At 41.4% G+C, this 13,681-nt stretch overlaps 1 protein-coding gene and 1 pseudogene across 1 annotated transcript in view; both read left to right on the top strand.

Moving 5' to 3' along the window:
- Positions 1-10,599, top strand: part of LOC106579959 (breakpoint cluster region protein-like) — a 60,413-nt pseudogene extending 49,814 nt beyond the window's left edge.
- Positions 10,600-10,781: 182 nt separating this feature from the next.
- Positions 10,782-13,681, top strand: part of specc1la (sperm antigen with calponin homology and coiled-coil domains 1-like a) — a 34,007-nt gene continuing 31,107 nt past the window's right edge. The window contains 1 exon segment of the mRNA XM_014160418.2: positions 10,782-11,011. The gene's annotated coding sequence lies outside the window, so the exon portion shown is untranslated.

Genomic DNA, 13,681 nt, shown 5'->3' with positions numbered 1-13,681 from the left:
CGTCAGAACTCACAGGATTAACGAGGAACACTGTGCTCCAGCCATGGTCGGTCTGGATGGGAAATCCCTGTCGTTTCACACTTTGTCCTAAATACAGTCAGGCGTACAGCACACATGCATACAGTATCTCTTATCTTATACAAAATCTGACCTGTTAATCCAAATGTAATCTTCCTCTGGACGGGAACTATTCCCCTTAAAACGTAACCGATTCAGAGGGCATGGCAAGTTCCATTGTGGAGATTGTCAGAAAGTATGGTTTAACAGTGTAACGTAAAGTACATACAGGACAGTCCTACTGTGATTCAGTAGCTATGTATCCCTATTAGCCATGGTAACTGGTTCTTCTTCCACACAGATCTCTACTGCACTCTGGAGGTGGATTCCTTTGGCTACTTTGTGAACAAAGCCAAGACACGTGTGTACAGAGACTCCACAGAACCCAACTGGAACGAGGTGAGGATGCCATGTGTCTGTTAGCACTCAGAACACAACTTCCTGGTGTCTGTTATTCAGCCCGATCTGCTAGATTGTCTCTTACCTGGTTATGCACGGTTTCCCTGCAGGAGTTTGAGATTGAGCTGGAGGGATCTCAGACTCTGAGGTTGCTGTGTTATGAGAAGTGCTACAACAAAGCCAAGCAAAACAAGGAGGATGGAGAGAACACTGACAGGATCATGGCAAAAGGACAGATACAGGTATGGAGTGAGGCTATGAAGCACATTTTGTGTTGCCTGTCACACCAGGCTACAGTGGCAACAGTGACATAGATTAATGAAATACTAGGTGGTTTAGTTTATTAGGATCCCCATAAGCTACTGTACATGCAGCAGCTACTCATCCTGGGGTCCACATACAATGTACAAATACATGACAAAGTACAGAACAGTTATAGACCATAACAACATAAGATATTACATAAAATTCACACAAAAAAAGTTATAAAGGAAAGACACCAAAAATACTATTTACACACTATTCATATTTTTATATGAATATACAGTATATATTGATATCATAGGTGGTGAAAATTACATATCTTGTATGCCATCCCCAATAGCTGCGACAGGACGCTGTAGGAAGCTACCTGTGTATACCTGGGGCTGTATACCCACCCTATAGTCCTCATAACCTCTGAACAGCTGCCAGCGTGTGGGGGGAGGAGGAGGAGGGGATTCTCAGGAGTTAATCCACAGATCCATCTAGGAACTGGGACAACAGGGAGGCAGCGTGGTCGTGGGGCTGCCTTTGTTCCCATTGGTGTTTTTTTCATCTGGTGTGCAAGGATTGATGGCATGACAGGGTTAAGAAGTTGATGGGACACCCAGACATTTTCCGGGGGACTACTGGACCATTAAAGGACTATAGGAGTCTCTGGATTCTTTGAGACAATACAATATTTTCTGGACTGCTGCCTTGTTTTGTTTGTCCCATTGTTTTGAACAGTACATTAGCTAGTGAAAGTAGAGAGTGAGATACTGAGTCTTAAGTAGAAGAGTATGGGTGAGACCTGTGATGAAGAGCTGATACTGGGTCAGACCAGCAGTCAGTTCACCAGCAGCTGTTCTCTGGAGGATGAGGGGGACACAGGTCCCAGGAAGCCCCCAGGCACAGGAGCACAGCTGTGGGGCAGGGTCCGCAGCACTCTGCTCAGACAGAAGGTAAAGACAGCACAAATAGGAGAGAGAATTAGCTATATTTCTTATCATGGATGGTCTGTGCTTCGGAACAGAGAGGGTATTGTATATTTTTTTATATATCCTTCGTTGTACAGTCGCTAGGGAAAGTCTACACACCCCTTGCACAGTTGTCACATTTTGCTGCCTTTAATAAAATTAAAACCAAAAAGAGATTAAATTGATTCCCCCCCCACCGATCCACACAACCTACTTTACATATTCAAAGTGATGTAATACTTGGTGGGAGAACCTCCAGCAGCCATTACTGCTGTGACTCATTGTGAATAAGATTCTACCAGCTTTGCACAACTCTTAGGGCAACATATATCCATTGTTAGTCAACATTGCTCAAGCTCTGTACATTTTATTGGGAACCATTGATGTACATCAATATTCAAACCATGTCTAATTTTCAAGCAGATTTAAGTCAGGACTGAGGCTGACCACTCAGGAACTCTCCACAACTTGGAAAGCCATTCAGGTGCGTCTTTGGCAGAAAATGTGTGTAATTGTTCCTCTAAAAAATCTATCCCAGGGTTAGGTATTCAGGTGACAGAGGCAGGTTTCCCGGTAACTTTTTACCTAGGCTTTTCCCCTTTCATATTTATTTTGCTCCTGACAAACTCCCCAGTCCCTACCGGTGGCAAGCATACCAATAACATGATGCTGCCGCCACAATACTTGAAAATACAGAAGGTTCCACTCTGGGTTGTGATGGTATTGGATTTGATCCAAACCTGAAGATTTAATTTAAGCCCTGAAATACAAGTATTTGTTGTTGATCTTCTGTATTTTCAAGTATTGTGGTGACAGCAGCATGTTATGGGTATGCTTGTTACCAGCAGGGACTAGGCCTAGGGAGTTTGTTAGGATCAAAATAAATATGAAAGGAGCAAAGCCTGTTAAAAAGTTAGAGGAAAACCTGTCTCAAACTTCTGAATAGCTAACCCTGGGATTTTTATTTTTCAGCGGGACAATAACACAAATTTTAATGCCAAAGACACACTTGAATGGCTTTCAAAGTGGTGTTGAGTGGTCTAGTCTCAGTCTTGACTTAAATCAGCTTGAAAGTCAGAGACAATGTTTGAATATTCCTATACATCAATAATTCCCAACAAAATTGACTGAACTATTGCAATTGACAAAAACAATGTACGTGTTGCCCTAAGAGTTGTGCAAAGTTGGTAGAATATTATTCTGCCAGAGGTGCTTCCACTAAGTATTTACTTTGGGGTGTGAAGTCCTACTCAATCAAAACATGTTTTTTTTTTTATTTTATTAATTTGGAAAATGTTCTATAATTCTATAACTTGAAAATGTGAAGTACGTTGTGTAGATCAATAGGAAGAAAATCCAATTTAATTCCTTTTTAGATTTCATTTTAAGACAGAAAAATGTGACAACTGTACAAGGGGTCTGTAGACTTTCACTAGGCACTGTATATCATTTACATTTTAGTAATTTAGCAGGCACTCTTATCCAGAGTGACTTACAGTTAGTGCATTAATCTAAAGATAGCTAGGTGGGACAACTACATATCACAGGCATAAAGTACATTTTTCCTCAAAGTAGCTTTCAGTCAAGTTTGAGGTGAGGACTCTGCTGTCTTAGCTTCAAGGGGAAGCTGGTTCCTCCATTGGGGTGCCAGGACAGAGAAGAGCTTGGACTGGGCTGAGCTGCCCTCCCGTAGGGGTGCGAGGGCCAAGAAGAGACCTGAGGTGTCAGAACGGAGTGCTCGGGTTGGGGTGTAGGGTTTGAGCATAGCCTGAAGGTAGGGAGGGGCAGTTCCTACTGCTGTTCCGTAGTTAAGCACAATGGTCTTGTAGTGGATACAAGCTTAGACTGAAAGCCAATGGAGTGTGTGGCTGAGCGGGGTGACATGAGTGAACTTGGGAAGGTTGATAACCACGCAGGCTGCAGCATTCTTGATAAGTTGCAGGGGTTCGATGGCACAAGGGGGGAGCCCAGCCAACAGCGAGTTGTAGTAGTCCAGACGGAAGAGGACAAGTGCCTGGATTAGGACCTGCGCCACTTCCTGTGTGAGGTAGGGTCCTACTCTACGGATGTTGTAGAGTATGAACCTGCTGGAGCGAGTCACTGCTCTGATGTTTGCAGAGAATGACAGGTGTTGAGCAGTGACTCGCTCCAGCAGGTTCATACTCTACAGGGTCAAGCCAAGGTTCTTTGCACTCTGGGAGGGGGACACCATAGAGTTGTCAACCATGATGGAGAGGTCTTTGAGCAGGCAGGCCTTCCCCGGGAGGTAGAGCAGCTCCTTGTCGAGGTTGAGCTTTAGGTGGTGGGCTGACATCTGCAATATCTGCCAGGCACGCAGAGATGCGTGTCGCCACCTGGGTGTCAGAAGGGGGGAAGGAGAAAAGTAGTTGAGTGTCATCCGCATAGCAATGATAAGCGAGATCATGTGAGGATAGGAAGTAGCCGGATAACTTAGTGTATAGAGAGAAGAGGAGAACACCTAGAACTGAGGCCTGGGGGGCACCAGTAGTGAGAGTACGTGATGCAGACACAGATCCTCTCTGCGTCACCTGGTAGGAGCGGTCTGCCAGCTAGGATGCAATCCAAGAGTGTGTAGAGCCTGAGACTCCGAGCCCTGAGAGGGTGGAGAGGAGGGTTGATGATTCACGGTGTCGAAGGCAGCGGATAGATCTAGGAGGATGAGAACAGAGGAGAGACAGTCAGCATTGGCAGTGCTGAGGGCCTCCGTGACACAGAGAAGAGCAGTCTTGGTTGAGTGACCTGTCTTGAAGCCTGACTGGTTAGGGTCAATAAGATTGTTCTGAGAGAGAAAGTTGATCAGGGAGAGCACGCCTAAGTGTTTTGGAAAGCAAAGAAAGAGGGGATACAGGTTTATAGTTTTTGATGTCTGAGTCGAGTGTTGGTTTCGTGAGGTGGAGAGAGATTCCGGCCATTTTGAAGTCAGAGGGGACGCAGCCAATGGTCAGGGATGAGTGGGCAGGTTGTCGGGAGGCCAGACCTCACTAGTTTGCAGGATTTTATCTGGAGAGAGGGGGGATAAAGATCTCAATGCGTGTGAGTGAGACCAGTGGACACAATGAGCTGAGTGACTGAGTAGCAGATGTCATCAACCTTCTTCTCATAGTGGTTGACAAAGTTATCCGCAGAGAGGGAGGGGGGTGGAGGAATAAGGAGGGAGGAGAAGGTGGAATAGAGTTTCCTAGGGTTAGAGGCAGAAGCTTGAAATGCAGAGTTGTAGAAAGTGTATTTCGCAGCGGATACAGTGGAAGAAAAGGTAGAGGGGAGGGAGTGAAAGGATGATAGGTCCTCCCGAAGTTTAATTTTCCTCCATTTTCTCTCAGCTGCCTGCAGCCCTGTTCTGTACGCTCACAATGAGTCACTCAACCACAGAGCATATCCTTTAAGTATCCTTGAATGTGTTATACAGTATTCTCATACTTAATACGTCATTTTATTTTCTTTTGATAAATCCACTGCATTATGTAAGAAGAAATTGATGTCCACAGAACAAAAAGAAAATGATTTTCGGAATAAGATTATCTATATGTTGGTCCCTAGGGTGAGAGGACATCTGTCGTGTTAGCATCATCTCCCCGTATTCAGATTATCTATCACAAAACTGTTGGCAACTTGGTATTAGTCACATGATTAAAATAGATCAGTGACATGAGTTGACACTACCCAACCATATGAAGTTTATGTGAGGATAAGGGCAAGTGAAGGGTAATTATTACGTAAGACCCAGGCTTGCTGATTGGGGAGAAAGACAAAATAACCATCTTTTCTCTTTGAATCCATCATTTCGTACATTTTTTGCTTTGCTTCAGTGAATGTATATAATTTCCATTCTAATAGTTTCATTGAAGGTTTATTTTTATATTGTGCTTTAGATGAATTGGAAAGGATCTAGAGGCTAACTGTGCTAAACATTCATACGAAGCAGGATTTTGAGAGGCTTAAATATGTCATTGGTTCTTAATAATGGATTGAATTTCATTACTAGAGTACTATAACATGTCTGTACTGCAAATAAAGGCTGCAGCAGTCCTACACACGGTCTGTCAGAGCAGTTTGTCTTTACTGGGTTAGATGATTGCTCTGATTGACAGATGTCTCCATATTTTCCAGCTGGATCCTCAGACGCTACAAACCAAAGACTGGCAAAGAACAGTCATCACCATGAACGGGGTACGTATTAGCAGCCTAAATTTAAACAATCATCGCTGTTTTTCGCAAAGCATTCTGAAACCACACTGCCTTACTTTTCTTGTTTAGCAAAAGTACTCTTTTGGCACAACTTTACATTGGCATTACTTCAGTGGCCAGTGTAACCGTTGTTAAATAAGTTATGTATATAACATGGTAATTACATGGGTTTTTCCACTGATAGTTACTTAATATTGAAGTCTTTATTACACAGTATGTCCCATATATTAAAGTTTACTGTGTGGATCAGGATACATGCAATACTCTTAATTTCACTGACTCCTGGCTAATTCTTAACTTCTCTTGGTAAAGATTGAGGTGAAGCTGTCAATGAAGTTCACCAGCAGAGAGTTCAGTCTGAAGAGAATGCCCTCACGGAAACAGTCAGGCGTGTTTGGAGTCAAAATCAGTGTCGTAACCAAGTGAGTGAATAATGTGTGTTTGTTAGCCTCTGTGTAATCTCGGCACCCAGATCCAAATCAGACTCATACTTCAGGATTTTGGCAATGAAACCATTTGTATGTCTCTGCAGGCAGTCTGACGTAAGTTGCTAACTAGCATTAGCTCAATGCCTGGAAGTCTATGGTAACTGCTAGCATGCTAGTAGATACCATATACTTCTAGTCATTGTGCTCATGCTAGTTAACATTGGCTTGCGAAATTACCTCGAACTTGCTTCATACTGGATGCAGAGACATACAAATGGTATCCACGAGTTCATCTGACTCTGTGGAAGTAGATAAAGGGCTCGATTGCCAAAATCCCGAAGTATCCCTTTAAGCCTGTCATGAAGGACTAGCCTCATGTAACGCATGCCACATTTCTATGACCACCACAGATCAGACCTAATATTGTCAAATGAATGGGATACCTCCTCCAACGTCCTTCACTTTAATCCAAAAACAACAGTGGAGGGTCAGGAATAACTGTCAAAGACATGCCTTGTTTGGTATTTTCTATTTTCACAGGGACCATAAGTCTCTCATGATCGTTTGTAAAATAACTAAAGCCCCTTATGGGCAGGGTTTATTTGAGAAACCTTTTATAGTGCTAAAGATGCAATACTGCAGGATGGAGGTCTTTCTCAGTGTTTGCTTTACTCCGAAAGTAGAAAGAAAAGATGGGTCATTTATTCATACTTGGGAACAGGTATTACATATCAAAATTGGAAAATACTATTGGGTTCAGTTTATGCACTACCACAATAAAACAAACACCAGGTGTGTACTGAAGTAACAAATGAGACACCCAGTTTTGCAGTCACAGGTATTTTGACTCATTAGTGTAAAGCACTAGACTTCTTTTGTTTCCTGCATTAATCCAGTTTTAATCCTGCATTAAGTGTAACCGTGTGTGTGTGTGTTTGACCTCGACAGACGGGAGCGATCTAAGGTGCCCCTCATCGTGAAGCAGTGTGTAGAGGAGATAGAGCGCCGGGGCATGGAGGAGGTGGGAATCTACCGGGTCTCAGGGGTGGCTACCGACATCCAGGCCCTGAAGGCTGCATTTGATGCCAGTGAGTACACCGACCTTGGATCTCTTCCTTAGCAAATAATACATCATGCTATACAATGAATGTCTTACTATTATTCATACCGGCTTGCAACTTACTGTTCCCCCTGTTTATTGTTCATTCCCTTCCTGTGGTTGACAGACAATAAGGATGTGTCGGTGATGATGAGTGAGATGGATGTGAATGCCATTGCTGGAACGCTGAAGCTGTATTTCCGTGAGCTGCCGGAACCTCTTTTCACAGATGACCTGTACCCCAACTTCGCTGGAGGCATCGGTCAGTGTCTCCTTGTGACTTCAAAAAAGCTTACTATGGCATTTAGTCTCATCATAGTGAATACAACAGAAGAGTGACATTTAACAGACCATTAAACATAAATCAGGTAGTATTAAAAAAAATACTAAACAATTGTGTCCTCCTCTTGCAGCCCTGTCAGACAGTGTGGCTAAGGAGAGCTGTATGCTACACCTGCTGCTGTCACTCCCAGAACCCAACCTGGTCACCTTCCTCTTCCTGCTGGATCACTTGAAGAGGTATACTCCCCACAGTGACATCATGTTTGATCCTGTCACATTAATACAGTCTAGTGCTGAGCGATTAACCGATAATTCTGTGTTTTTGTGTTATTAACCAACTAATTGACCGATGTCGGTTCGTTTACTTGAATTCCATTTCGGTTTTTTTTTTTGTGAGTCCAACACGCGTATCTCTAGAGAGAAATCAAATCATTCATGAAATAAATCAATTCAAGAACTATGTGGGACTCTAGGCTGAAGGGAGTTGTTGTTTTCCTTAAGCAAATATTAAACCTAGTTCAGAGCAGAAACGTGGATAATTAACTACAATCTCAAACGGATCAGAGAGGAAGAGGCGAAGCAAGAAGTTCCACATATGCCCAAAATAAGCCCAATGCGTTTTGATGTGTTTATTTTGGATCTAAGCTTGTCGCCTGCCTTCCCGCCTTTGGGACAACGGCTCCCATTGTTAGGGCAGAGACATGAGGATCTTGTCATTATATACAGATCTCTGGACTGATACACTTTTACGTCTGCTACATTAGGTTAGATACGCACAGACCATATATCCCACATTAGAGAGAGAAATAATTGAAACTGAAATCGAAAAACCGTCATTATTTATTAATAATCCAACCCGAAACCGAACCGACCTCAAAAAGAACTCATCTCAGCACTAATACAGTCACAGATCTGTCATTCAAAACCTGTTGCTAATTTCTCCTTCCTTGTTCTCGGGCATCCCATAATCGTACACTTATGATATCCTCTGTGTTCTTACAGGATTGCTGATAATGAGAGCGTTAATAAGATGTCTTTTCACAACCTGGCCACGGTCTTTGGTCCAACCCTGCTCCGCCCATCTGAGAAAGACAGCAAGATCCCAGCCAATGCCACGCAACCCATCACTATGAATGACAACTGGTCACTGGAGGTTATGTCACAGGTAAAATCTGTGGGGATTTGTGTCTTTTAGAACGTCAATGTTGATTTTGTTGCAGAGGTAGATTCAGAGGTATTCATGGAGCCCAAAATGATGTGCTATGGTTCTAATAATCTGTTTCCTTTTGCTCTTTCCCGCTTCCCCTTCTGTCTCTGTAGGTACAGGTCCTACTGTATTTCCTTCAGCTTCAGAGTATCCCAACACCGGACAGCAAACGTCAAAGCATCCTCTTCTCCACTGAAGTATAGCGAGAGCATGGACATTTCCATCTGTGAAAAACGGAGGGAGGAAGAAGTGGACAAAAGTATGCCTTCCATGGTAAATTGTTGGCTGCTGGAGCTAATGAACACTGGCTGGATTACAGGGCACCTGCTCTATATGGCCACCAGAGGGAGTCAACAGCACATTTCAGATTGGATCAAATACAGTACTTCATGACCATAGTCATTCCATTATGATCATCCTTATCTTGCTGACCTTAAAACTGTCTTACATCAAACACAAAAAGCCATTTAATATGGTCAAAGAACAGACCATTCCTTTATTTGATTTTTCATGTAATTTTTTTTTTACCAGAGGAAGTGAGGCCAATTGTCATCTCCATGATCCCTCACATTAAGTGTGCTGAGCACTTACAGATAGGTTCAAAAGATTTTGACACACTATCTGACAATCAACTCATTTTAGAGGCACTGATGAGCACAATTATCAAAATGGTAAGTTGGTTACGGTTCTTATTATGGCATAAGGCCTGTTTCATAAATTGTTGGCACAAGTGAAGGTTACAAACTCCAGTCTTTTCCCTGCTGAAGCCCATTGTAGGAAAATGTGTATTCACCAGGTGTTTATGCGTATGCTCTCTTTATTTAGTAAGGAATGTGAGACTGATCAAACTTATGTAGGTATATTTAACATGCAGGCATGTTGACTTAAATGGGTTTTTAATACTTTTCTCTTCAAATAACTGCTGTTTATGAGTTTCTGTTAAAAGATTTCTGGGAGGTTGTACTTAGTTAAACAGTGGACCTCAACCATATCTCAGAATTGTGTTTTTTGTTCTTTAGCTCATAGGGACCTGAAAGCTGGATTCTGCTAAATCTATGTTGTAAGACCAGCAGCATTAAGTAGTAGGCTTAAATGTTTAAGTACAATTATGACGGTCCTACATTTTCCTTAAGAATGTATATTTTGATCTTATTCAATTAGAGATCATTCATCTAAACACACCACCCCTTTACTGGAGGAATTTATTTTTTATTTCAGATGGGTTAAAATCAAAGACTATTCAGTGCTGTCACGTGGAAATTAGACAGGAATAGCACTGATAAGCTTGGGCTCTTTATTCAATTTTAGTGGTAGTCTACCCTGGTAGTGATCCACTAATATCCAAATCTCCTGGGTATGAAAACAAATAATGGGGCATTTTGAAGGTCACAATTGTCTTCTGTTGTGTTATTTTGTTTCTAGCTAAATATATAAAGGGTTTACTGTTCTCTGCCTGGTGAGCTGTAACTTTGAAAGCCCTTAAAAATGTATCTGTGCTTGCAAAATGAAAATAATTCCAAATGTTTACAGATCTGAATTAAGACGTTAATAAGTAAGATAGCACATATGAAACTGTTAGGCTAACTGACTGTTTGTAGTCTATCAGCAATCACTTAATTTACATTTCTTCATTTCAGACAGTTGTAGTCATTATCCCAAGAAAGTCTAATTTATGTAGCTACAATAAAGAGTTGATTCCCATGTGCTTTGTATTTTTTATCTTGATTCTCTGCAATTTGAGAACACAATTTAAGATGAATTCACAAGATTATTGAACAAGTGTGTCAGTAGAATAAGATTTTAGTTATTTTCTATATATATACGTTCTTTATTCATATAGAGCTTGGCTCTAGATGTATATGGGCTAGAATGCGCATGTCGATCTTGTTTAAAAAAAATACATCTATGAAGGATGCGGTCGAAGTCCAGGGCAAGACTCTGGGCAGCAATAATCAGGGTGCTGTTCGCTGCATTGACAACTGAAAAGCATCGTGTCAGATGGACCATATTGGGATAACCTCCAGTATCTGTCTCAGCTACAAAGCTGTCTTAAGATGTATTCGCAAAACTTTATTAATTTTCACTCTTCAAGGATCAAATAGAAGAAGCCACGGTATGAATTTTAGCTAGCTGCAGTACGTTAGTAACGTAGTTATCAAGCTAAGCTAGGCTAGAAAACTAGGTAGCTACTGTAGTTATGTGAAAATGCATATTTTAGCTAATCATTTCTTAGCTAATGTATTTCTGGAAAAGCTTGCAACTTTCACGTCTCCCGGAACACTCAATTTAGTCGTTTTTTAGGCTAGTAGCCAGGCTCAGACTATAACAAACGAACGTTAGCTGAATAGTTTGACACAGTTAATAGCTAGCTAGCGACGGTAACTAGCTAACTTAGTTAATGTTAGCTGACAACTTCTCATGATTGGCTGGATGGAAATGTTGGCAGCAATCTATTTAGCTACTACTAGATAGTAAGCTAGCTAGCTTTGTTATTATTCTATTTAGCTAATGGTAACTAAAAAGGCAAGTGGGGTGACATTCTGTCAACTGGTCAAATAACCAAAACTCATAGTTAGTTGCCAGAAGATTCCCGACCCCACCATTACGCCCGTTTACACTGAGATGCACTGGGGTCTGAACACAATCATAGTTATATTAAGACACTGGAGCTCGCGCCAGATATAGGTCGAAAAATATATCTCAATGCAGGGATGGGATATGCCTTTATCCACACTAATACATTGAGAGAGTTTAAATACTGCTAGTTTTCCCAGAAAACTTCCCTTTTTGCCCACTTGCTAGCTATCAGTAGCCAACACTGCCATTTTGGAATGGCAGTGTCAGCCAGTCAGATCCTTTGTTGTTCAACGCTAGCATGGGGACGAAAGGGCAGTTTTCTGGGAAAACTAGCAGTATTTCAATGTTCTCGATGGAGTAAGGTGGCATATCCCATCCCTGCATATAGCCCCACAGTGGAGGTGTCATAATACCCATAAAACCTAGCGGTCAAACGGAAATGGTTCCAAGAATTTTTTTACCATTCATTTTTCCCATAGTGGATTTTAGAAACACATAAAATAAGGGCTGTTTTTCGTGTAGCCTTACCATGGCGTGACATTTTGATAACCATATTAAATCTCTCTCGGAGAAGGTGATTATCAATATATTCGGCTCTATTTACTCTGATTTGAAAATGCTAATAGATGTCATGCAAAACTACCAATCCCTGCAAGCTCCTGCACGCCATCTCTAGCTGACACATTTGATAGCAGGTATTGTGTCAATTTGAAAGAAATGTAACCATTTTATTCGTTACTACATTTAGCTAACATTCCATAGTTAATCCAGAGATTCTTACCTTTGTCTCGATTCGGCAGTTTCGTCCAGATCATGATACTAAATCGGATGCTAATGTGGCTATTTCTTTTGGGTGTAAATACAGTCAAATATATTGATAAGTCACCTTGTCCTAGAGAGATTTACACGGTTATCAAAACATCACACCATGGTAAGCATACACAAAACAAAGCCCTTATTTTAAGTGTTTCTAAAATGAATGGTGGAAAAACGATTGGAACCATTTCCCTGTTGGACTGCTAGGTTTTATGCGTATCACACTGTTGTACTATAGAGGTATGTTTTCCGACCCATATCTTGCGCCGGCTACACTGTGTCTTAATGTAACCATGATTGTGTTCCGACCCCAGTAAACAAGCATAACGGTAGGGTCGTAATCTTCTGGTAAACTAGCTAGCTATGTCAAATGTCATAGCGGTAATTAACTTGTAGTCCTGATTGTGGTGATGCTTTCCATTGCATGTGCAGCATACCCATACAAATGTACATAGTGAAATCCTAAACAACCCTTGTCTGTCACAGATGTTGAATACAATTATACTTGAACTTACTCAATTGTATGTGGGGTTGGTCCTTCAGCTGGTCGAAACTTGAGACAAAAAAATGATAATATCCACGCAGTATACTAACCGAAGTCTTGCAGGTGTTTACTAGAGGTCGACTGATTATGATTTTTCAACGCCGATACCGATTATTGGAGGACCAAAAAAAGCCGATGCCGATTAATCGGACGATTTTTTTAATTTATTAATTTATAATAATGACAATTACAACAATACTGAATGAACACTTATTTTAACTTAATATAATACATCAATAAAATCAATTTAGCCTCAAATAAATAATGAAACATGTTCAATTTGGTTTAAATAATGCAAAAACAAAGTGTTGGAGAAGAAAGTAAAAGTGCAATATGTGCCATGTAAAAAAGCTAACGTTTAAGTTCCTTGCTCAGAACTTGAGAACATATGAAAGCTGGTGGTTCCTTTTAACATGAGTCTTCAATATTCCCAGGTAAGATGTTTTAGGTTGTAGTTATTATAGGACTATTTCTCTCTATACGATTTGTATTTCATATACCTTTCACTATTGGATGTTCTTATAAGCACTTTAGTATTGCCAGTGTAGCAACATAGCTTCCGTCCCTCTCCTCGCTCCTACCTGGGCTCGAACCAGGAACACATCGACAGCAGCCACCCTCGAAGCAGCGTTACCCATGTAGAGGAAGGGAAAAAACTACTCCAAGTCTCAGAGCGAGTGACGTTTGAAATGCTATTAGCGCGCACCCGGCCAACTAGCTAGCCATTTCATATCAGTTACACCAGCCTAATCTTGGGAGTTGACAGGCTTGAAGTCATAAACAGCGCAATGCATTGCGAAGGGCTGCTGGCAAAACGCACGAAAGTGCTATTTTGAATGAACGCTT

This window comes from Salmo salar, chromosome ssa20 (genome assembly GCF_905237065.1).
Source record: "Salmo salar chromosome ssa20, Ssal_v3.1, whole genome shotgun sequence".
Lineage (NCBI taxonomy): Eukaryota > Metazoa > Chordata > Actinopteri > Salmoniformes > Salmonidae > Salmo > Salmo salar.
This window is presented reverse-complemented; position numbering and strand designations above follow the sequence as displayed.